Source organism: Neoarius graeffei, chromosome 2 (genome assembly GCF_027579695.1).
Source record: "Neoarius graeffei isolate fNeoGra1 chromosome 2, fNeoGra1.pri, whole genome shotgun sequence".
Taxonomy (NCBI): Eukaryota; Metazoa; Chordata; class Actinopteri; order Siluriformes; family Ariidae; genus Neoarius; species Neoarius graeffei.
Window position 1 is genome coordinate 103313403 of NC_083570.1, and position 15878 is coordinate 103329280.

A 15878-nucleotide genomic window follows, 5' to 3' on the forward strand; every position below is an offset into this window, starting at 1 on the left:
GGGGCAGGGGCATACATGGACGTCAGTACGGGCCGCAACAGGGAAACATGGAATGTGGGGTTGATCCTCAGAGTCCGGGGCAACTGGAGCCGGTAGGCGACAGGGTTCACCCTGCGCACCACCTTGAAGGGGCCAATGTAGTGAGGAGCAAGCTGGCGGTTCTCCACCCACAGCGGAAGGTCCTTAGTGGACAGCCAAACCCGCTGCCCAGGGCAGAAAGCGTGGGCAGGTCTTCTTTGGCGGTTGGCCTGAGTCTAGTTGGTTCTGGAGGTCTGGATGAGGGTCTTCCTGACCTTGCTCCAGGTCTTGCGACACCGTCTCACATATTGGTTGACCGAGGGCACCCCCGCGTCCTCCTCCTGGTCCGGGAACAGAGGTGGCTGGAACCCGAATTGGCACTGGAATGGAAACAGCTTGGTGGCCGATGACTGCAGGGTGTTGTGGGCGTACTCTGCCCATGGCAGCCAGGTGCTCCACAATGTCAGGTTATCCATAGCCAGGCCTCGCAGGGTGGTTTCCAGGTCCTGGTTGAGCCTCTCCGTCTGGCCATTGGACTGTGGGTGAAACCCAGAGGAGAGGCTGGCAGTGGCTCTGATGACCTTGCAGAACCCGTGCCACACTTGGGAGGAGAACTGGGGCCCTTGGTCTGAGACGATGTCCTGCGGGAGACCAAAGACTCGGAAGACATGAGTGAATAATAGTTTAGCAGTTTCAAGAGCAGAAGGGAGCTTGCACAGTGGTAAAAAGCGGCAGGCCTTGGAGAATCTGTCAACTATGACCAATATGACAGTGTTACCTTGTGACTCAGGGAGACCCATGATGAAGTCAACTGCCACGTGGGACCAGGGATGCCGGGGAATGGTCAGAGGATGCAGGAGACCCTGGGGGTGCTGTCGTGGGTTCTTGCTTCTGGTGCACACTTCGCAGGAAAGGACAAATGACCTCACTTCCTTCTCCATGCTAGGCCACCAGAAGCGCCTTCTCAAAAAGTCCAGGGTCCTTCGAGCTCCCGGGTGGGCAGTGAGAGGGGACGAGTGACCCCACTGGAGAACCTTGGCCCGGGCTTGATGTGGGACGTACAAAAGGCCCGGTGGCCCAGTCCCAGGACCGGGGTCCTGGCGTTGGGCTCATCGGACGGCCTCCTCAATACCCCAGCGGCCAGGGGCCACAATCCAGGACACAGGGATAATAGGCCCGACTTCACTCTCCCTGTTAGTGGCAGAGAACAGCCTGGACAGTGCATCAGGTTTGGTGTTCTTGGAGCCGGGGCGGTACGATAGGGTGAAGTCAAACCGACTGAAAAACAGGGCCCACCTAGCCTGTTGTGGGTTCAGTCTCTATGCTGGCTGGAGGTACTCCAGGTTCTTGTGGTCTGTCCAAACCAGGAATGGATGTTGCGCTCCCTCCAGCCAGTGCCTCCACTCCTCAAGGGCCAGTTTGACCACTAGCAGTTCTCGATCCCCCACATCGTACCGGGACTCCGCAGGACTCAGGCGGTGGGAGAAGTATGCGCAGGGGTGCAGCTTTCCTTCCGAACGTTGAGGGAGCACCGCGCAGACACCACTGTCCGAGGCGTCCACCTCCACGATGAATGGTTGGGAGGTGTCCGGGAGGACCAGAATGGGTGCCGTGCAGAAGCGGTGCTTGAGGTCTTTGAATGCCTTTTCTGCCTGAGGAGACCAGACATAAGATCCACCTGTCCCTTTGGTGAGGTCCGACATGGGTGCTGCTACAGAACTAAAGTTCCTGATAAACTTGCGGTAGAAGTTAGCAAATCCTAAGAACCGCTGAACATCTTTGACGGACTTGGGAGTGGGCCAGTCCCGGACGGCCAGGGTCTTGACTGGGTCCATTTGAAGTTGGCCTGTCCATACAATAAAACCCAGAAAGGAGACCTCGGGAACATGAAATTCGCATTTCTGGGCCTTGGCGAACAGATTGTTCTGTAGCAGCCTCTGGAGAACCTGGCGGACATGGTGGCGGTGCTCCTGCATGGTCTTGGAAAAGATAAGGATGTCGTCGAGGTAGACAAAAACGTACAGGTTAATCATGTCCCTCAAGACATCGTTGATTAGGGCCTGAAAAACAGCTGGTGCGTTGGTGATTCCGAAGGGCATCACCTGGTATTTGTAGTGCCCAGATGGGGTGTTAAAGGCAGTCTTCCACTCATCTCCCTGTCGGATACGGATGAGGTGGTATGCGTTCCGCAGGTCCAACTTGGTGAAGACAGTGGCGCCTTGGAGCAGGTTGAATGCTGTGGACATCAGCGGAAGGGGATATCGGTTGTGCACAGTGATCTTGTTCAGGCCCCTGTAGTCAATACATGGTCGGAGCCCCCCATCCTTCTTGCTGACAAAGAAGAAGCCGGCACCAGCAGGTGAGGTGGAGGGTCGAATGAACCCAGAGACCAGGGCGTCTTTGAGGTATTCCTCCATGGCCTTGCGTTCTGGCTGAGAGAGGGAAAACAGTCTGCCACAAGGAGGGGTAGTCCCAGGGAGCAAGTTGATGGCACAGTCGTAGGCCCGGTGCAGAGGAAGAACAGCGGCCCTGCTTTTGCTGAATACCTCCTTCAAATCCCAGTACTCTGTGGGAACTTGAGATAGCTCGGTGAGATCAGGGGGCTCGGCAGGAGACACAGGAGAGCTAGAGAGCAGACAAGAGGCATGGCACGCAGGGCCCCATTCCACAACCTGGCTTGTTACCCAGTCTATGCGAGGGTTGTGGCGGGTAAGCCAAGGAAGGCTTAGAATCACTGGGAATTCTGGTGAAGGAATCAGGTGCAGGGATATTTCTTCCTTGTGACCTTGAGACTGGAGGAAGACTGGAGAAGTTACTTGGGTGACTCTTCCGTCACCTAAGGCTTGGCCATCCAGGGCAGACACAGACAGTGGGACTTCAAGAGGTGCAGTCGGGACATTGATACTTTGGGCGAAGTGAACATCCATAAAGTTTCCAGCCGCCCCGGAGTCTAACAAGGCTTGACAAGAGTGGACGGACTCACCCGAAGGAGATGGAGACCGGGATGTAAACTCCTTGGCCAGGAAGTTCAGGAGAGAGGGTAGGCCCCGTCGCAACCCTCCCTCGGCTGGACGGGGCGGTCCTTTTCCCGAGAGTTCGGGACATGATGCTCGGAAATGACCAGGCTTGCCACAGTAGATGCAGCACTTGTCCCTCCTTCTGCGCTCCCTCTCAGATGTGGAGAGGCGAGTACGACCCACTTGCATGGGTTCCGGACAGTCACTGGAGGAAGTAGATGGGCTCCAGGTAGAGGCAGGGAGGCCCGGGAGGCTCAAAACTTGGCGGCGTTCTCTCATCCTGTTGTCCACACGAGTAGAATGTGAGATCACTGTGTCGAGGTCACTAGGGCATCCGATAGAAGCCAGACCATCTTTGATGGGGTCAGACAGACCATGGTGGAAGGCTGACACCAGGGCAGTCTCGTTCCATCCACTTACTGCTGCGAGCGTCCGGAACGAGATGGCGTAGTCTGTGACGCTTCCCCCTTGCCGGATGGACATGAGCTTTCTGGCTGCGTCTTTACTGATGTCTGCTTGAAAGGGGAAAGGGAAGTTTGGGCTTCCATGCTTAGACTACTGCCTCCGCGACCCGGTCCCGGATAAGCGGAAGAAGATGACGACTCCACAGAGAAGGACTTTATGGAAGAGTGGCCAGAAAAAAAAATCCATTGCTTAAAGAAAAACAAAAAAAGAATAAGAAACCACATTTTGAGTTTGCCCAACAGCATGTGGCAGACTCCCCAAACACACGGAAGAAGATTCTCTGGTCAGATGAGACTAAAATTTAACATTTTGTCCATCATGGGAAATGCCATGTGTGCCACAGACGCAACACTTCCCTTCACCCTGAGAACACAATTCCTACAGTAAAGCATGGTGGTGGCAGCATCATGCTGTGGGGATATTTTTCATCTGCAAGGACAGGAAAGCTGGTCAGGATTGAAGGACATATGGATGGCACTAAATACAGGGTAATTCTGGAGGAAACCCTGTTTGAGTCAGTCAGAGGTTTGAGACTGGGAGGAAGGTTCAAGTTCCAGCAGGACAATGACCCTAAACTTACTGCTAAAGCTACACTGGAGTGGTTTAAAGGGGAACATTTTAATGTTTTGGAATGGCCGAGTCAAAGCCCAGACCTCAATCCAAGTGAGAATTTGTGGCAGAACTTGAAGATTGCTGTAAATCAACACAACTCATCTAACTTGATGGAGTTGGAGCAGTTTCACATTGAAGAATGGGCAAAAATCCCAGTGAATAGATCTCATCTCATTATCTCTAGCCACTTTATCCTGTTCTACAGGGTCGCAGGCAAGCTGGAGCCTATCCCAGCTGACTACAGGCCAAAGGCAGGGTACACCCTGGACAAATAACCAGATCATCACAGGGCTGATACATAGACAACCATTCACACCTACAGTCAATTTAGAGTCACCAGTTAACCTAACCTGCATGTCTTTGGACTGTGGGGGAAACCGGAGCACCTGGAGGAAACCCACGCAGACAACATGCAAACTCTGCACAGAAAGGCCCTTGCCGGCCACAGGGCTCGAACCTAGACCTTCTTGCTGTGAGGCGACAGCGCTAACCACTACACCACCGTGCTGCCACCAGTGAATAGATGTGCTATGCAAATAGAGACATACCCCAAGAGACTTTCAGATGTAATTGCAGCAAAAGGTGGCTTGACACAGTACTGACTTTATGAATACCTGCCCGTATGCACACTCCAGATTTCTGTTTCATCTTAATTATTGTTTGTGTCACAATATCAATCAATCAATCAATCAATCAATAAATAAATAATTTGCACCTTTAAAGTGGAAATCAGATGCTGCTAACCCCCCAATAATCCATTTTAATTCCAGCTTGTAATGCATCAAAACATGACAAACACCAAGGGGGATGAATACTGTTGCAAGACACTGTTCAAACGCATGTTTCACAACCATGTTATAACAGTTAATAAGCATGTGAGCCATCTTTGGAGCTCTGTCACTGGTTAAAATAACACGTCAGGTGTTGTGAGTGAGCTTGTTGTTTCATTTTCGATCATTTTCGATCATTTTCCCCATTATTTATTCAGTCAAATTTTTGGGAGAATGTACAAATTTATTTCTTTCGAAGACACACAGTTTACAATATTAAAACTCTGTTCGTAGCAGCTTTTGATTTAGTTTTAAACAGAAATGTGCATTGTTGATTCTGAAATGCAAAACAGAGTCTTTTCAGTCCAAAGTATTCTTCATTAAAATTTAGTTCAAAATATTCAGAGAATCAAATTAAATTGGATCATGAAGCCAGCATTGTGAATAGAATTTTGTAAAATATAATTACACACCAACCTTCCTCCTGTTGTTGTCGAAGACAACATATAGGAAACTGTGAGATTCTTAAAGGGTTGAGGTTTCTGGTTGAAATAAAAACAGTGAACACCTTCCACACAGAGAAGTGGTTATTATTATCTCAATAGATTTGTTACAGAGAGCAAGCAGTTAATATGAAGTTACTGGGATGAAGCATATAGGCAAGGCAAGGTAAGGCAAGGCAAGTTTTTTTATATAGCACATTTCATACACGGTGGCAGTTCAATGTGCTTTACAGAAGTAAAAGCAAAACAGTAAACAATAGAAAATAAAATTACATAAAATAAATGGGGAAGAAAAATAATAAGAATCAAACAATAGTAGAAATAAAATAATAAAATGAAGTAAAAGTTCAGTAAAAAAACAGCAGAATAAAATAGAACAAAAGTTAAGTAAAGTTTAAAACATGCAGAGACTGTAAAAGTTAAGAAAGTTTAAAACATGTAAAGATGACAAAATTAATCATTTAGCAGAAAGCATCTGAAAACAGCTTGGTCTTTAGTCTAGATTTGAAGCTGCCAACAGCAGGAGCATTTTTAATGTCCTCTGGGAGTTGGTTCTATAGCTGTACTGCATAGTAACTAAAAGCTGCTTCACCACACTTTGATTTAACAACACTTTGTTTTAACAATATAGTGTTGTATGTCGCTTTAAAATGCTTGACAAGGAAAGTACCAAAAAAAAAAACATTGAGGTTTTTTTTTTTGTCCGACTGGCTGTTTCAGTGCTTGATGTCCGTAGTGAAAATGTGTGTGTGTGTGTGTGTGTGTTTTTGTGTGTGTGCATTTGAATCCCATGCTTCAGTGCTCTGGGAGTGTTTATAGCGCTGTGACTTTAACGCTTCATGACTGAGAGCTGCTGCTACAGCAACTTCACCCACAGCTACCATGACTTTGATCCCCGTCTTCATCTGGACACTGATCCTCTGGACTCAAGGTCAGACACTGCTTCATATTTTATCTCAGCAATGATCTGTTCATACAAAAACACTGATAGTTTCAATTAAATTTCAGCTTTTAATAATTTATGGTGTTTTATAATTATTTCAGAATGCAGAGGTCAAGTCACAGTAACTCAGACTCCTGCAGTGAAATCTGCTCTTCCAGGAGAAACAGTCACCATCAACTGTAGAACCAGTCAGGCAGTGTATTATCACAGCTCATATGGCCACTACTTACACTGGTATCAGCAGAAACCTGGAGAAGCTCCGAAACTCCTGATTAAATTTGTGAATCAGCTACAGTCAGGTTTTCCAGCTCGTTTCAGTGGCAGTGGATCTGGATCTGATTTCACTCTGACCATCAGTGGAGTCCAGACTGAAGATGCAGGAGATTATTACTGTCAGAGTTACCATTACATCAGTAGCAAAGAGCTGTTCACACAGTGTTATAGAGTTGTACAAAAACCTCCCTCAGTCAGATTGTAGAGAGACTGCACTGCTGCAGCTGGGAGAGACTGCAGGTGCTGAGTTGGAGGATGTGATACGACAGAATGACCCTCTGTGGAGGAGAGGAACCACACCACACTAACTCACAACTCACATTAGAAATCTCTCAATCATCATCACACCACACTGCACACAGTCCATCACATCCACTACTGTAAGATTGTTAGGGTTTTGCTGGGATTCGAACCTGGTTCGTTGGTGTGATAATCCAGCAAACCCCCACTAGGCCACCAGGGGGATGACTCAAATGCAGAGGCGTGAGGCGGAAGTAGAAAAAGAATCAAAAGGTTTATTTAAACTATATACACTATATACAGGGCAAAACAAAAGACAAAAAAAAACCAAAGAGTATAATCCAAAAGAAAAGCAAAGTGCAAAAATACAAAAGCTAAGAAGATCAAAAAACACAGTACAAAGGAAACTGGAGATAAACATAACAGCACAAAGACTCCGTGACAAGAGGACTGAACTCAGGGGTATAAATAGACAAACTAATTAAGGACACAGGTGAAGATAATTAGGCAATTAACACAAACACAAAACACAGGAACAGTGGCGGCCTCTAGAGGCCAAAATAAACACGACATGAAAAGGAAATAACAGCGGCCTCTAGAGGCCAAAACAGTCCAAGTCCTAACAGGACCCCCTCCTCTAGGAGCGTCTCCTGACGTTCCCAGGGCGATCCGGATGGGCCGAATGGAAGTCCCGACACAGTTCTTTATCTAGGACATCCCGAGCAGGAACCCAGCAGCGCTCCTCAGGACCATAGCCCTCCCAGTCCACCAGATATTGCAAGCCGCCACGGACCCGGCGGGAGTCAAGCAGGCGATTCACAGTGAACACAGTCTGCCCCTGGAAGATGCGGGGGGGTGGGGGGTTCCTAGGGGCAGGGGCATACGTAGATGTCAGTACGGGCTGTAACAGGGAAACATGGAAAGTGGGGTTGATCCTCAGAGTCCGGGGCAACTGGAGCCGGTAGGAGACAGGGTTCACCCTGCGCACCACCTTGAAGGGGCCAATGTAGCGAGGAGCAAGCTTGCGGTTCTCCACCCGCAGTGGAAGGTCCTTAGTGGACAGCCAAACACGCTGCCCAGGGCGGAAAGCGTGTGCAGGTCTTCTATGGCGGTTGGCCTGAGTCTGGTTGGTTCTGGAGGTCTGTATGAGGGTCTTCCTGACCTTGCTCCAGGTCTTGCGACACCGTCTCACATATTGGTTGACCGAGGGCACCCCCGCGTCCTCCTCCTGGTCCGGGAACAGAGGTGGCTGGAACCCGAATTGGCACTGGAATGGCGACAGCTTGGTGGCCGATGACTGCAGGGTGTTGTGGGCGTACTCCGCCCATGGCAGCCAGGTGCTCCACGATGTCGGGTTATCCATAGCCAGGCCTCGCAGGGTGGTTTCCAGGTCCTGGTTGAGCCTCTCCGTCTGACCATTGGACTGTGGATGAAACCCAGAGGAGAGGCTGGCAGTGGCTCCGATGACCTTGCAGAACCCGTGCCACACTCGGGAGGAGAACTGGGGCCCTCGGTCTGAGACGATGTCCTGTGGAAGACCAAAGACTCGGAAGACATGATTAAACAAAAGTTTCGCAGTTTCAAGAGCAGAGGGGAGTTTGCACAGTGGTATGAAGCGGCAGGCCTTGGAGAATCTGTCAACTAAGACCAAAATGACCGTGTTACCTTGTGACTCAGGGAGACCCGTGATAAAGTCGACTGCCACGTGGGACCAGGGATGCCGGGGAATGGTCAGAGGATGCAGGAGACCCTGGGGACGCTGTCGTGGGTTCTTGGTTCTGGTGCAAACCTCACAGGACAGGACAAATGACCTTACTTCCTTCTCCATGTTAGGCCACCAGAAGCGTCTTTTCAGGAAGTCCAGGGTCCTCCGAGCTCCCGGGTGGGCGGTGAGAGGGGAAGAGTGACCCCACTGGAGAACCTTGGCCCGGGCTTGATGTGGGACGTACAAGAGGCCTGGTGGCCCCGTCCCAGGACCGGGGTCCTGGCGTTGGGCTCGTCGGACAGCCTCCTCAATACCCCAGCGGACAGGGGCCACAATCCGGGACACAGGGATAATAGGCCCGACTTCATTCTCCCTGTTAGTGGCAGAGAACAGTCTGGACAGTGCGTCAGGTTTGGTGTTCTTGGAGCCGGGGCGGTATGAGAGGGTGAAGTCAAACCGATTGAAAAACAGGGCCCACCTAGCCTGTCGAGGGTTCAGTCTCTTGGCTTGCTGGAGGTACTCCAGGTTCTTGTGGTCAGTCCAAACCAGGAATGGATGTTGTGCTCCCTCCAGCCAGTGCCTCCACTCCTCAAGGGCCAGTTTGACCGCTAGCAGTTCTCGATCCCCCACATCGTACCGGGACTCAGCAGGACTCAGGCGGTGGGAGAAGTAAGCGCAGGGGTGCAGCTTTCCTTCCGAACGTTGAGAGAGCACCGCGCCGACACCACTGTCCGAGGCGTCCACCTCCACGATGAATGGTTGGGAGGTGTCCGGGAGAACCAGAATGGGTGCCGTGCAGAAGCGGTCCTTGAGGTCTTTGAACGCCTTTTCTGCCTGAGGAGACCAGCCATAAGATCCACCTGTCCCTTTGGTGAGGTCAGACATGGGTGCTGCCACAGAACTGAAGTTCCTGATGAACTTGCGGTAGAAGTTAGCGAATCCTAAGAACCGCTGAACCTCCTTAACGGACTTGGGAGTAGGCCAATCCCGGACGGCCAGGGTCTTGGCAGGGTCCATTTGGAGTTGGCCTGTCCGTACAATAAATCCCAGAAAGGAGACCTCGGGAACATGAAATTCGCATTTCTGGGCCTTGGCGAACAGATTGTTCTGTAGCAGCCTCTGGAGAACCTGGCGGACATGGTGGCGGTGCTCCTGCACGGTCTTGGAAAAGATAAGGATGTCGTCGAGGTAGACAAAAACGTATAGGTTAATCATGTCCCTTAAGACGTCGTTGATTAGGGCCTGAAAAACAGCTGGTGCGTTGGTGAGTCCGAAGGGCATCACCTGGTATTCGTAGTGCCCAGACGGGGTGTTAAAGGCAGTCTTCCACTCGTCTCCCTGTCGGATACGGATGAGGTGGTATGCGTTCCGTAGGTCCAACTTGGTGAAGACGGTGGCGCCTTGGAGCAGGTCGAAAGCTGTGGACATCAGCGGAAGGGGATATCGGTTGCGCACAGTGATCTTATTCAGGCCCCTGTAATCAATACATGGTCGGAGCCCCCCATCCTTCTTGCCGACAAAGAAGAAGCCGGCTCCAGCAGGTGAAGTGGAGGGTCGAATAAACCCAGAGACCAGGGCATCTTTGAGGTATTCCTCCATGGCCTTGCGTTCTGGCTGAGAGAGTGAAAACAGTCTGCCACGAGGAGGGGTAGTCCCAGGGAGCAAGTCGATGGCACAGTCGTAGGCCCGGTGCGGAGGAAGAACGGCGGCCCTGCTCTTGCTGAATACCTCCTTGAGATCCCAGTACTCTGTGGGAACTTGAGATAACTCGGTGAGATCAGGGGGCTCGGCAGGAGACACAGGAGAGCTAGAGAGCAGACAAGAGGCATGGCATGCAGGGCCCCATTCCACAACCTGGCTTGTTACCCAGTCTATGCGAGGGTTGTGGCGAGTAAGCCAAGGAAGGCCTAGAATAACTGGGAACTCAGGTGAAGGAATCAGGTGCAGGGATATTTCTTCCTTGTGACCTTGAGACTGGAGGAAGACTGGAGAAGTAACTTGAGTGACTCTTCCATCACCTAACGCTTGGCCATCGAGGGCAGACACAGACAGAGGGACTTCAAGAGGTGCAGTAGGTATATTGATGCTTTGGGCGAAGTGAATATCCATAAAGTTCCCAGCCGCCCCTGAGTCTATCAAAGCTTGACAAGAGTGGACAGACTCACCCCAGGAGATGGAGACCGGGATGTAGATTCCTTGGCCAGGGAGTCCGGGAGAGAGGGTAGGCCCCGTCACAACCCTCCCTCGGCTGGACGGGGCGGTCCTTTTCCCAAGAGTTCGGGACATGATGCTCGGAAGTGACCAGGCTTGCCACAGTAGATGCAGCACTTGTCCCTCCTTCTGCGCTCCCTCTCAGATGCGGAGAGGCGAGTACGACCCACTTGCATGGGTTCTGGACAGTCACTGAAGGAGGTAGACGGTCTCCAGGTAGAGGTAGGGAGGCTGGGGGGGCTCAAGGCTTGGTGGCGTTCTCTCATCCTGTTGTCCAGACGAATAGCATGTGAGATGAGGGTTTCGAGGTCACTTGGGCATCCAATAGAGGCCAGACCGTCCTTGATGGGGTCAGACAGACCATGGTGGAAGGCTGACACCAGGGCAGTCTCGTTCCATCCACTTACTGCTGCGAGTGTTCGGAACGAGATGGCGTAATCTGCGACGCTTCCTCCTTGCCGGATGGACATGAGCTTTCGGGCTGCGTCGGTACTGATGTCTGCCTGATCGAAGACCCGAAGCATCTCTTCAGAAAACAGCTGGAAATCAAAGCACTCAGGTCCCTGTCTTTGCCAGATAGCAGTAGCCCAGGCTCGCGCCTTACCAGCTAATAAGGTGATCACAAAGGCAATCTTGCGGCGATCCGTAGTGTAGGTGGTAGGCTGAAGCTCAAAGGTGAGTTGACACTGGGTAAGGAACTCTCGGCACTCACTGTGCTTGCCGTCATACCTCTGTGGTGCAGGAAGGCTGGGTTCGCGAGGTGAAGAAGGCAGCATTGCAGGAGGCACTGGAGCAGGAGTGGGAGCTGGATCAGGAGCAGGAACTGGATCAGGAGCAGGAGATGCAGGCAGAGATGTCAGCTGTGCCAGGGTTTTCCCAATTTGCTGAAGCAGTTCCTCGTGGCGAGCGAGGGCCTCACGTTGGCTGGTGAGCGTACGTCCATGAGCGTCCATGGTCGCTCCAAAGCGTGTCAAAGCTGCCATAATTCCCTGAAGGTTGGCCGGGTAGACAGTTGAAGCAGCCTCTGCTGAGTCGGTCATGACGGAGTCTTTCTGTTAGGGTTTTGCTGGGATTCGAACCTGGTTCGTTGGTGTGATAATCCAGCAAACCCCCACTAGGCCACCAGGGGGATGACTCAAATGCAGAGGCGTGAGGCGGAAGTAGAAAAAGAATCAAAAGGTTTATTTAAACTATATACACTATATACAGGGCAAAACAAAAGACAAAAAAAAACCAAAGAGTATAATCCAAAAGAAAAGCAAAGTGCAAAAATACAAAAGCTAAGAAGATCAAAAAACACAGTACAAAGGAAACTGGAGATAAACATAACAGCACAAAGACTCCGTGACAAGAGGACTGAACTCAGGGGTATAAATAGACAAACTAATTAAGGACACAGGTGAAGATAATTAGGCAATTAACACAAACACAAAACACAGGAACAGTGGCGGCCTCTAGAGGCCAAAATAAACACGACATGAAAAGGAAATAACAGCGGCCTCTAGAGGCCAAAACAGTCCAAGTCCTAACAAAGATCAATAGTTTCCCAGGTCTCTCAGTCGTGGTGTTACCTGTCACACCTGATACATCTTTAGAAAGAAGAACAGCTTTAGAGATAACAGATCCGTATCTGCACTGATGGCTGGTTGTGATATTGAATACGGGCTAAATCCAATTTTACTCCTTATCTGTGACTTGCTGTTACTATTATGAAGCAATTAGAGATGAGCCTTATGACACTCACTGTGACAGTGAGTCTCATTATATATCAGAATCAGAAACACTTTATTGCCAGGTGTGTGGACACACACGAGGAATTTGACTCCGGTTTCACTTAGCTCTCATAGTACAAAACAGATAAAAAGCATATACACAAAACAAACAAACAAACAAACAACAACGACAACAAAAAAGGGGGTGCAATAGGTGCATAATGCAAAGTAATCCAGGTAAGTCAAGTACGAAATAGATAAATAAATATAAATTACACAGTGTGCACAGAATGACGGTATGATTGTTCAGATATTTTCCAAGTGATATTACTGATATATGAGTCTGGATTTTAGCTGTTTATCACAGAAAGGATTTTCTGTTTTGGTGCAATATGGTGCATAGTGCAAAGATGAAATAGTAAATATAAATAAGTATAAATATAATATAAGTAACAATGAGCACAGAATGACTGTATGAGTGTGCAGATATTTTGCAAGCGATATTACTGATATATGAATCTGGATTTTAGCTGTTCATCACAGAGACAGCCTGAGGGAAGAAACTATTCTTGTGTCTGGTTGTTTTTGCATACAGTGATCTATATCGCCTCCCTGAGAGGAGAAGTTCAAACAGTTTGTGACCAGGGTGTGATGGGTCCACAGAGATGTTACCTGCCCGTTTCCTGACTCTGGACAGGTATAGGTCTTGGATGGAGGGCAGGTTGACACCAATAATTTTCTCTGCAGACCTTAGTGCTGGATATGATGCTCCCCATCCTCACCTGCTGCTTCCTGTCAGTCAGGAAGTTTGTAATCCACTGTCAGGTGGAGGAAGGCACAGTGAGCTGGGTGAGCTTGGTGTGGAGGATGTCTGGAACAATGGTGTTGAATGCCGAACTGAAGTCCACAAACAGGATCCTGGCGTACGTCCCTGCAGTGTCAAGGTGTTGCAGGATGTAGTGTAGACCCATATTTATTGTATCATCCACTGACCTGTTTGCCCAGTAGGCAAACTGTAGAGGGTCCAGCAGGGGGTCTGTGATGTACTTCAGGTGTGACAACACCAGTCTCTCGAAGGACTTCATGACTACAGATGTGAGGGCTACAGGCCTGTAGTCATTCAGTCCTGTGATGGTGGTTTTCTTGGGAACCGGGATTATTGTGGAGCATTTGAAGCATGAGGGGACTTCACACAGCTCCAGGGATCTATTGAGGTATTTCACCCACATGACCAAGTCATGTGATGCTGCCATTTTGGACGGCACGGCTCGAATCAGTTTGAATGCGAGGAAGGCGACAAACGAAAAACATAAAAGAAAAAGGAGCGAGATGCAGAAAACACCTTCACTATCCAGCGACATAGGGCATTTACAGGGCGAGCAGAGGGAGAGGTATTTGCAAAAATTGAGGTTAGCAGGTTTAGAGAACGACGTTTACCTGCTTGCACCAGGATTGTTCACTGACCCATCGCCATACACAGGTTTGGGCAATTAGAATAGAGTATTGAATAGAATATTATTTTCCTTTTGATGAATAAAGTTAATAAATACTACTTATATCATGTCATAGCCGGAGTGCGCTAGCGAGCTCCCCCGGCGCGCCAGCGAGCTCCCCCGGCGCCCGAGCGCGCTAGCGAGCTCCCCCGGCGTGCCAGCGAGCTCCGGCGCCCGAGCGCGCTAGCGAGCTCCCCGGCGCGCCAGCGAGCTCCGGCGCCCGAGCGCGCTAGCGAGCTCCCCGGCGCACCAGCGAGCTCCGGCGCCCGAGCGCGCTAGCGAGCTCCCCGGCGCGCCAGCGAGCTCCGGCGCCCGACCGCGCTAGCGAGCTCCCCAGCGCGCCAGCGAGCTCCAGCGCCCAAGCGCCCAAGCGCGCTAGCGAGCTCCCCGGCACGCCAGCAAGCTCTGGCGCCCGAGCGTGCTAGCGAGCTCCCCGGCGCGCTAGCGAGCTCCCCGGCGCACCAGCGAGCTCCGGCGCCCGAGCGCGCTAGCGAGCTCCCCGGCGCGCTAGCGAGCTCCCCGGCGCGCCAGCAAGCTCCGGCGCCCGAGCGCGCTAGCGAGCTCCCCGGCGCGCCAGTGAGCTCTGGCGCCCGAGCGCGCTAGCGAGCTCCCCGGTGCGCCAGCGAGCTCCGGCGCCTGAGCGCGCTAGCGAGCTCCCCGGTGCGCTAGCGAGCTTCGGCTATGACATGATATAAGTAGTATTTATAAACTTTATTCATCAAAAGAAAAATAATACATGACAAACAGGAGAACAAAATGTCTGCTACATGCAACCCTAGACAAATTAACACTGCCTTGTTTCACTGCTCAGATGGGTTAACAAACACTGACCCATTTACTTTTTGCTATATATTTTATCAAAATTGCGTTGACTGATAAACTAACCTGAAATTAAATGATCACTGCAAAGTCTGGAGTACTCTGTTGGCTCCCAATCCTGTCTCTTCACAGCTGCAATCCATTTGGCCCTCTTGTCTGGGTCAGTAGGAAACCGGTAAAAGGAGCGTCCTGCATGCTGTCCCTGTCTGTTGTGGCAGCCCTCAGCACAACAAGCAAACACCATGGTTATTTATAGAGTGATTACTGACAAATTAATCTATTCTAGGTGTCTGTAACACGTTTTTTTCCAAGCTGGTTCTCCCTCTCTGTCTGCAGCATTAGTATGTAGCTTGCCATCCAAAATGGCAGACACCGGGGTGTCATGTGACCCTGTGACATCAGGTGAAATACCTCAATTGAAGATCGGGGCGAAGATGGGAGCCAGCTGATCAGCACAGACCTTCAGACAGGAGGGTGACACACTGTCTGGGCCGGGTGCCTTCCTGATCTTCTGTCTGCAAAAAAGCTGACAAACATCCTCTTCACAGATCTTGAGTGCTGGTGTGGGGTCAGAGGCGAGAGGAGGCACAATAGCAGGGGGTGTAAATGGGTCTTTAATGACTGAGGGGGGGAGAGGTGTGAATGTGTCAAATCTGCAGTAGAACTCATTCAACTCGTCAGCCAGTTGATGGTTCACTGCAGTATATAAGCATAAAAAACACATACACACTCATTAAAAGACACAAAGACATCAAGTTTAAATCAAGTGATTAATGTCTGTAATTATTCTTGCGGTTTGAGAAGCCATGTGTTTGATCAGTGTTCATGGTGTCCTGACACTGATTAACTCACAGGTTACTAACCCTGGTTTACCCCTAGTCCACCCCAGGACCCCCTGTCATGTACATTTCAGCACTTTCCCTGCTCTCAACACACCTCATTTAATGTTTACACTAATTGACAGTGCTTGCTGATTTGAGTGAGTGTGTTAGTGCAGGTAAAAGAGTAAAATGTGCAGGACAGGGGACACTCTAGGACCAGGGACAGGAAACTGTGGACATACAAATAAACTCTCATTCCATACTGAAAGGGGAGGT